Raw genomic sequence first — 8,249 nt, 5'->3', positions numbered from 1 at the left:
ACTAAAGGTCCTTATATGGTAATTAGACCATTAAGAAAAGTATGTAGATTTTTCTTGGTGACTCATCCATAGAAATATAGAAAAAGTGCAATGACTAAATTGGAAATAGTAAAATACTTAATTAATTAAAAGATGAAAAGAAAATATATCATCTTATTTTCATCATTTTCAACCTAAAAACACATAGAAACCCTAGGTGAGAGAAAAGAAACTTTCAAGGCCTAACTGGGTAAGTTCCCTTGTCCCATTTTTAGTAATTTTGATTTTTTTGAAATCGGGATAGCTTAATCTCTCTATTTGAGGGATTACTTTGAAATGTTATCAAGGTATTAAAAATGGGTCATGGATGTATATACTGAAAATTAGAAATTTATGGTAGAAAATAAAAGATTACTGATAGATAAACAACTTTTACAAAGTGATTTTTTGATGAAAACATGATTAGGGACTAAAATGTAAAGTTGTAAAATTTGATGAAAAATTCTGAATTTTTATGAGTACATGTGCTGTAAATTTTGTAATGGGGCTTTGGTTAAGCTTGGAATAGGGAGTAATTTGCACAAGTTTTATTATACGAGCCTAGGGACGAAATTAGAATTTATGGAAAAGTTAGGGGCAAAATAGAAATTTTGCCAAGAACGTAAATTGATAAATTGAGTTCATTTAAATATGAAATGTGTGAAATTGATGGTTAAATTCATTTATATAGATCCAGACAACACTAATTCGAGGTTAGATCGAGGAAAAGAAAATGTTTCGAATTAGTAGATTTCTAACGCGAACAAGTGTCGAGGTAAGTTCGTGTAACATAATCGAGCATGTAAATATGTTTAATTGAATATTGTGATTGTATGAAATGTTATTATCATTTGCTGTAAATTATTTGATTCCAATAGAGAAAATTTGAATACATGCTTGAAATGATGAAAAAGGGTTTAGTCCCGATTGAATATTGAATTCCGATGAATATATGCACTTTCCCTAAACAAATGAGGTCCTGCATCTATTGCGGATGGGATTTAGCTTAGACGAGTAGTCCTATTGACCTTGTTAAAGAAAGGATTTAGCCCGGACGGGTAATCCTGATATAATACCTTTCGAGTATACATTATGATTAGGGTTTAGCCTGCACTGGTAATCCTAATTGAGCTCTTTTGAACAGACAATATATAAAGGATTTAGCCTGAACTGGTAATCCTGTTATATGATATGTGAGTCGATAGTGTGATCCTGGGTTAAATGCCCTAAGAGGTACCCTTGAATAAGAATTGACGAATTATTGAATTGTACACCTCGAGTGTACTACGGAGCATCCATCAAAATTTCAATGATTCAACGGACATAGAACCCTTAACATGGCATGAGGATTTTTAGATGAGATGATAATGCCTTGAAAGAGTGTTGCATGATGAGCTCATCTATTCTTACTTGATGTATATGTAAACTTTGTGACTAACATGTTTGATTGGATGTATGTGTTTAGGCAATTTAACCAAATGGACGGAAAATTTGTTATTGTATGCTTAAATTTAATAAACGGGATTGGTAAATTTAGTTTCCGTTATATGAACTTACTAAGCATGTAATGCTTACTCCGTTTTAATTTTCCCCTATTTTATAGTGTTCGGAAACTCACCTATTTTACTGGAGCATCACCACACTATCAACTACTCATTTTAGGTATACTTAGTAAAATCATTTTGGTATAATGGCATGTATTGGACAACTTGACCAATAGTAGCTTGAAATGTTATTTTGTAACCTAGTCATTAGAATGGCTAGTGATGGTTCATTTTGGTATGACTAAGAAGATTATTATGATATATATATACACAAATGTGTTATGTTAAGAGTATGTGATCAATGTTATGAATGCCTAAGTTAAACTAAGGTAAGATTGAGATCATGTATGCTTGTAGTGATATGCCTTGTGAATAATGAAATCTGCTTAACTTGAATGCTTGGATTGGTTGGTATTGGATATGTGTTTCAAATGCAGGCCATGGGTGAAATTTTGGGTGAGAAATGAAGCTAGAAATGGCTTCATTTTGTCAACACGGGTAGACACACAAGCGTGTGTCTAAACCGTGTGTGATGCGCTGCCTGGTAACATGGGTATGTGGTTAGGCCGTGTATCCCCTGCACCTTAATTTAGCGAAATAGAATGCCTAGAATTGAGCATATGGGCAGAGACACGGGCGTGTGTCTCAGCTGTGTGTGCCACACGAGCATGTGTCTTAGCCGTGTGAAACCTGCACCTAATTTTGAATTAAATTAATTGATCGCACGACCTAGCACACAGGCATGTGGCATGGCCGTGTATGCAAGTCAGAGAGTTACACGGGGTCGAACACGGTCTCCAGCACTGGCGTGTCCTAGGGTCACACGGGATTATCCCTTGGACCACAAGGGCATGTGAGCCCTGCATCTTGGAAAAATTTGAAAAGTCGCGAAAAATTCTTAAAGTTCCCAATTAAGCCCCGACTTAATTCTACTACTCGTATTAGGCCTCGAGGGCCCAATTAAGGGACGTTATGAATGATCTTGGTAAATGAATAGTAATTTACATAAGTTATTTGTAAAATGTACTGAAAGTTCTGGTAATGCTCTAAAACCCTGTTTTATCAATGGATACGGGTTAGGAGTGTTACATTTAGTGGTCTTAGAGCTACAGTTTAGCCGATTCTCGGATTTGACGTAGCAAACACGAGTTTAGCTATACATGCCATTATTTAAATTGTGATTGTCTTATGACTCCTGATCATTTTAAATGTCTTTTTCATATAGTAATGTCATCCAATCGAGCTAGAGTTGAATCCGAGGAAGATGAGAGCAATGCTTCAGCTTCAGTTCAAAGAGTTATGTTTGCGTCTGGTAGTGAAAGGCCTATGTCTGAGGGCCGAAGTGAGGAGACGAAACAAGCCTTCTTTCAAATGATAAATGAATGGTTTACCCAGTATTTGATAACAAACCTTGTTGTACAACGACCTCCCCCACCTGCTCCCTAACCAATTCCTGAGGTGCCACAGGGTACTGAACCTATTAGAATTGGTAAGCCTCTGATAGATAACATCTGCAAACATGGGGTGGAAAAATTTAGAGTTACCGCAGATGATGATCCGGAAAGGGCTGAGTTTTGGCTAGAAAATACTATCCAGGTTTTTGATGAATTATCCTGTACACCTGTCGAATGTCTAAAATGTGCAGTATCTCTACTGAAAGATACATCTTATCATTGGTGGAATACCATAACTTCAGTAGTACCGAGAGAGAATGTTACATGGGAATTCTTCCAAGCTGAATTCAGGAAGAAGTATATGGGTCAGAGATTTATGGATCAGAAAAAGAAGGAATTTCTAGAGCTCAAACAAGGAAATATGGCTGTGTCTGAATATGAACGATAATTTGTTCACCTGAGTAAGTATGCCATAGAATGGGTTCTAATCGAGATTGAGATATGTAATCAATTTGAATAGGGTTTAAATGAGTATCTCAAATTATTGATTGGAATTCACGAAATAAAGAAATCTACAGTGTTAGTTAATCGAGCACACAAAGCTGAGGAATTGAGAAAAGAAAAGAAACAAGTCGAAAGAGAGGCTCGGGTTTCTAGAAAAAGAACTATGAGTAAGTCACAGTAATTTACTTCTAAGAAATTAAAGAAGTATTATGATCGCGTTACCACCCCTACGGGATATTCTGGAAGAGAGCGGCGCTCTTAACTTCTACCCCGAAGTCTCCATCTCCATCTGTAACCAATGTGGGTAGTGTTAGTAACCCAAAATTGAAATGTAAAAATTGTAACAAATTTCATCATGGGGAAATGTCAGTCTAGAAGTGGAGCTTGTTTTGGATGTGGTTCACTTGAGCATTTTCTCAGAGATTGTCCAGAAGGAGTTGAAAAGGAGATAGAACCAGCTCCAAAGCCGAGTAATCCTGTCTCGAGGGGCAGACCACCCCGCCATCCCGACAATATTGGTGGTAGTCGAGGTACTACCAAGGATACAACAGTTAGATCTGAGGCACGAGCAATTGCAAGGACATATGCTATTCGTGCTAGAGAATATGCCTCTGCGCTGGACATCATTACTGGTACATTTTCTTTAATTGATACTGATATTACTACATTGATTAATCCTGGTTCCACACATTCTTACATATGCACAAACCTAATGTCTGTTAAAATTTACCTGTTAAATTCACTGAATTTATGGTTAAAGTTTCGACCCCCTAGGCAAGTGTGTTATGGTGGATAAAGTCTGTAAAAACTGTCCGTTGATGGTAAAAGGTTCTTGCTTTTCGGCTGACTTGATGTTATTGTCATTTGATGAATTCGATGTGATCTTGGAGATAGATTGGTTAACTTAATATGATGCAATGGTGCACTGTAAACAGAAATATATTGAATTGAAATGTGAGAATGGTGAATTACTTCATGTTGAATCTAGTAAACTGGATGAATTACCTAATGTGATTTCAGCAATATCAGCACAGAAATATGTCAAAAAAGGGTATGATGCTTATCTTTCGTATGTGCTGGATACTAAAGTGTTTGAGTCAAAGATTCAATCAGTGCCGGTTCTATGTGAATTTTCTGATGTATTCCTAGAAGAATTACCTGGTTTACCACCGGCTAGAGAAGTGGAATTCTCTATAGATCTTGTTATGTGAACAACACCTATATCTATAGCCCCTTATAGAATGGCTCCTATTGAATTGAAAGAGCTGAAGATACAGTTCCAAGAATTGATTGACAGAGGTTTTGTTCGACCTAGTTTCTCACATTGGGGTGCTCCAGTCCTATTTGTAAAGAAGGATAGAACGTTGAGGCTGTATATTAATTACAGACAGCTCAACAAAGTTATGGTAAAGAACAAGTATCCATTGCCTCGTATTGATGACTTGTTTGACCAATTAAAATATGCCACTATATTTTCGAAGATTGATCTCCGTTCTGGTTACTATCAACTACAGGTAAAAGGATCGGATAATCAAAGACAGCCTTAAAAACTAGGTATGGACACTATGAGTTTCTTTTGATGCCATTCGGTTTGAAAAATGCACCTGCAGTGTTTATGGATTTGATGAACAGAATTTTCAGCCCATATTTAGACAGATTTGTGGTGGTATTTATAGACGATATTTTGGTTTATTCCCGAGATGAAAATGAACATGCTGAGCATTTGAGAATAATGTTGCAAACTCTGTTAGAGGAACAACTATACGTCAAATTCTGTAAATGTGAATTTTGGATAGGGAAGTTAGTTTTCTTGGGTATATAGTATCTGCTGAAGGTGTCAGAGTAGACCCGAATAAAATTCCAGCTATTGTTAATTGGAAGCAACCGAAGAATATGTCTGAAGTCCAAATTTTTTTAGGACTAACTGGTTATTATTGAAGGTTTGTAAAAAGTTTTTCAATGCTAGCTTCTCCAATGACTCGTTTACTACAGAAAGATGTAAAGTTTGAGTGCACTGATAAATGTCAGCAGAGCTTTGATAAATTAAAAGCTTTATTGACAAAAGCACCTGTGTTAGTCCAGCCTGAATCGGGTAAGGAATTTATAGTTTACAGTAATGCATTATTAAATGGTTTAGGCTGTGTTTTGATGCAAGATGGTAAGGTAGTAGCCTATGCTTCACGGCAACTAAAGCCACATGAAAAGATCTACTCGACACACGATCTTGAATTAGCAACCATTGTGTTTGCATTAAAAATTTGGCGGCATTACTTATTTGGTGAAAAATGTCACATATTCACCGATCATAAAAGTTTGAAATACTTCATGTCATAGAAAAATTTCAATTTGATACAGCACAGATGGCTTGAGTTATTGAAAGATTATAATCTTGTTATTGACTACCATCTGGGAAAAGCCAATGTAGTGGCAGATGCTTTGAGCAGAAAATATTTGTATACTTTGTAAAGCAATAAACACCCGATTGTCATTGTCTGATGATGGTTCAATCATAGTTGATTTAAAAGATAGACCAATGTTTTTGCAACAGATCTCTAATGCTCAGAAAAATGATAGTGAGTTGCAAACAAAATGGGTACAAAGTGAATTGACTCCTGACTCAGAATTTCAGATCGGGACTGATGGTTGTTTGTTATTCAGAGGCAAAGTATGTGCATCAAAAAGTTTAGAATTGGTACAGAAGATTTTGAATGAAACTCACAATGGTAACATATCTGTACATACCAGTGGAAATAAAATGTATAATGATTTGAAAAAGATGTACTGGTGGCCGAAAATGAAACGAGATATTTCTGAGTTCGTATCTAAGTGTTTGATATGCTAGTTACTATACCAGAATGGAATTGGGAAAGAATTACTATAGACTTTGAACAGGATTACCCTTGTCTCCAAGGAAGAAATATGACATTTGGGTCATTGTTGATCGGTGGACAAAGTCTGCACACTTTATTCCGATACGTATAGATTATTCCTTGGATAGATTGACTGAATTATATGCTTTTGAGATTGCCAGATTGCATGGACTGGCCATCTCCATAATTTCATATAGAGATCCTTAGTTTACATATCGATCCTGGAGCAAATTGCAAGAATCTTTGAGTACTCGTTACATTTTAGTACTCCTTTTCATCCCCAGATAGATGGTCAGTCTGAAAGGGTAATATAGATATTGGAAGATATGCTTCGATGTTGTATACTTGAGTTTGAATGTAACTGGGAAAAGTATTTGCCTTTGATTGAATTTGCTTATAATAACAGTTATCAGTCTAGTATCAAAATGGCACCATATGAAGCCTTGTATGGTTGCAAATGTAGAACTCCATTGTATTAGACAGAACTCAGTGAGAAAAAGTTACATGGAATTGACTTGGTCCGAGAGACCGAAGAAAAGTGAAAGTAATCCGAGACAATTTGAAAGTAGCCTCTGATTGTCAAAAGTCCTATACTGATTGGAAACGAAAAGAAATAAAATTTCAAGTCGGTGACAAAGTATTCTTGAAAGTATCACCTTGGAAGAAAGTTCTCCGGTTTGGACGTAAAGGAAAATTGAGTCCACGGTTCATTGGACCGTATGAGATTACAGAAAGAATTAGATCGGTTGCTTATCGGCTAGCTTTACCACCAGAGCTTGATCGGATTCATAATGTTTTTCATGTGTCTATGCTACGGCGGTATCGGTCTGATCCTTTACATGTTATCTCTTTAACAGAGGTAGAGATTCAGCCTGATATGACAAATGTGAAGAACCAATCAAAATCATAGCCCGTGAAGTAAAAGAGTTAAAAAACAAAAAAAAAGGTAGCTTTAGTAAAAGTTCTTTGACAACGACATGGTATTGAAGAAGCCACCTGGAAATTGGAGGATACTGTGAGGAAGCAATACCTGAATCTTTTTACTGATAAGATTTTTTAGGACGAAAATCCTTAAGGGGGGAGAGTTGTAACAGCCCATTTTTTAGTGAAATCGGAACAGTGGTTTCGGGACCACAAATTCGATTTGAAAATAAGGTTTATTTTTATTTCATTATATGATTCGTATTATAATAGGCATGTCGTTTGAAAATGTTGATACAAAAATTTTATCGATTAAGTGTTTAATTACGAAAAGGACTAAATCGCATAAAATGCAAAAATTGAATTCTAGTAGCTATAAGGATCAAATAGCTATGGATATCAAAACTAGAGTCCTTATATGGTAATTAGACCATTAAGAAAAGTATGTAGATTTTTCTTGGTGACTTATCCATGAAAATATAGAAAAAGGTAAGGACTAAATTGAAAATAGCAAAATACTTAATTAATTAAAAGATGAAAAGAAAATATATCATCTTATTATCATCATCTTCAACCTAAAAACACATGGAATCCCGAGGTGAGAGAAAAGAAACTTTAAGGCCTAATTAGGTAAGTTTCTTTATCTAGTTTTTAGTAATTTTGATATTTTTGAAACCAGGATAGCTTAATCTCTCTATTTGAGGGATTAATTCATGGGTGTATATGCTGGACATTAGAAATTTATGGTAGAAAATGAAAGATTATTGATAGATAAACAGCTATTACAAAGTGATTTTTCGATGAAAATATGATTTAGGGACTAAAATGTAAAGTTGTAAAATTTGATGAAAAATTCTAAATTTTTATGAGTACATGTGCTGTAAATTTTGTAATAGGGCTTTGGTTAGGCTTGTAATAGGGAGTAATATGCATAAGTTTCATTTTTCGAGCCTAGGGATGAAATTGAAATTTATGGAAAAGTTAAGAGCAAAATGGTA

The sequence above is a fragment of the Gossypium hirsutum genome, chromosome A05 (assembly GCF_007990345.1).
Source record: "Gossypium hirsutum isolate 1008001.06 chromosome A05, Gossypium_hirsutum_v2.1, whole genome shotgun sequence".
Taxonomy (NCBI): Eukaryota; Viridiplantae; Streptophyta; class Magnoliopsida; order Malvales; family Malvaceae; genus Gossypium; species Gossypium hirsutum.
This window is presented reverse-complemented; position numbering follows the sequence as displayed.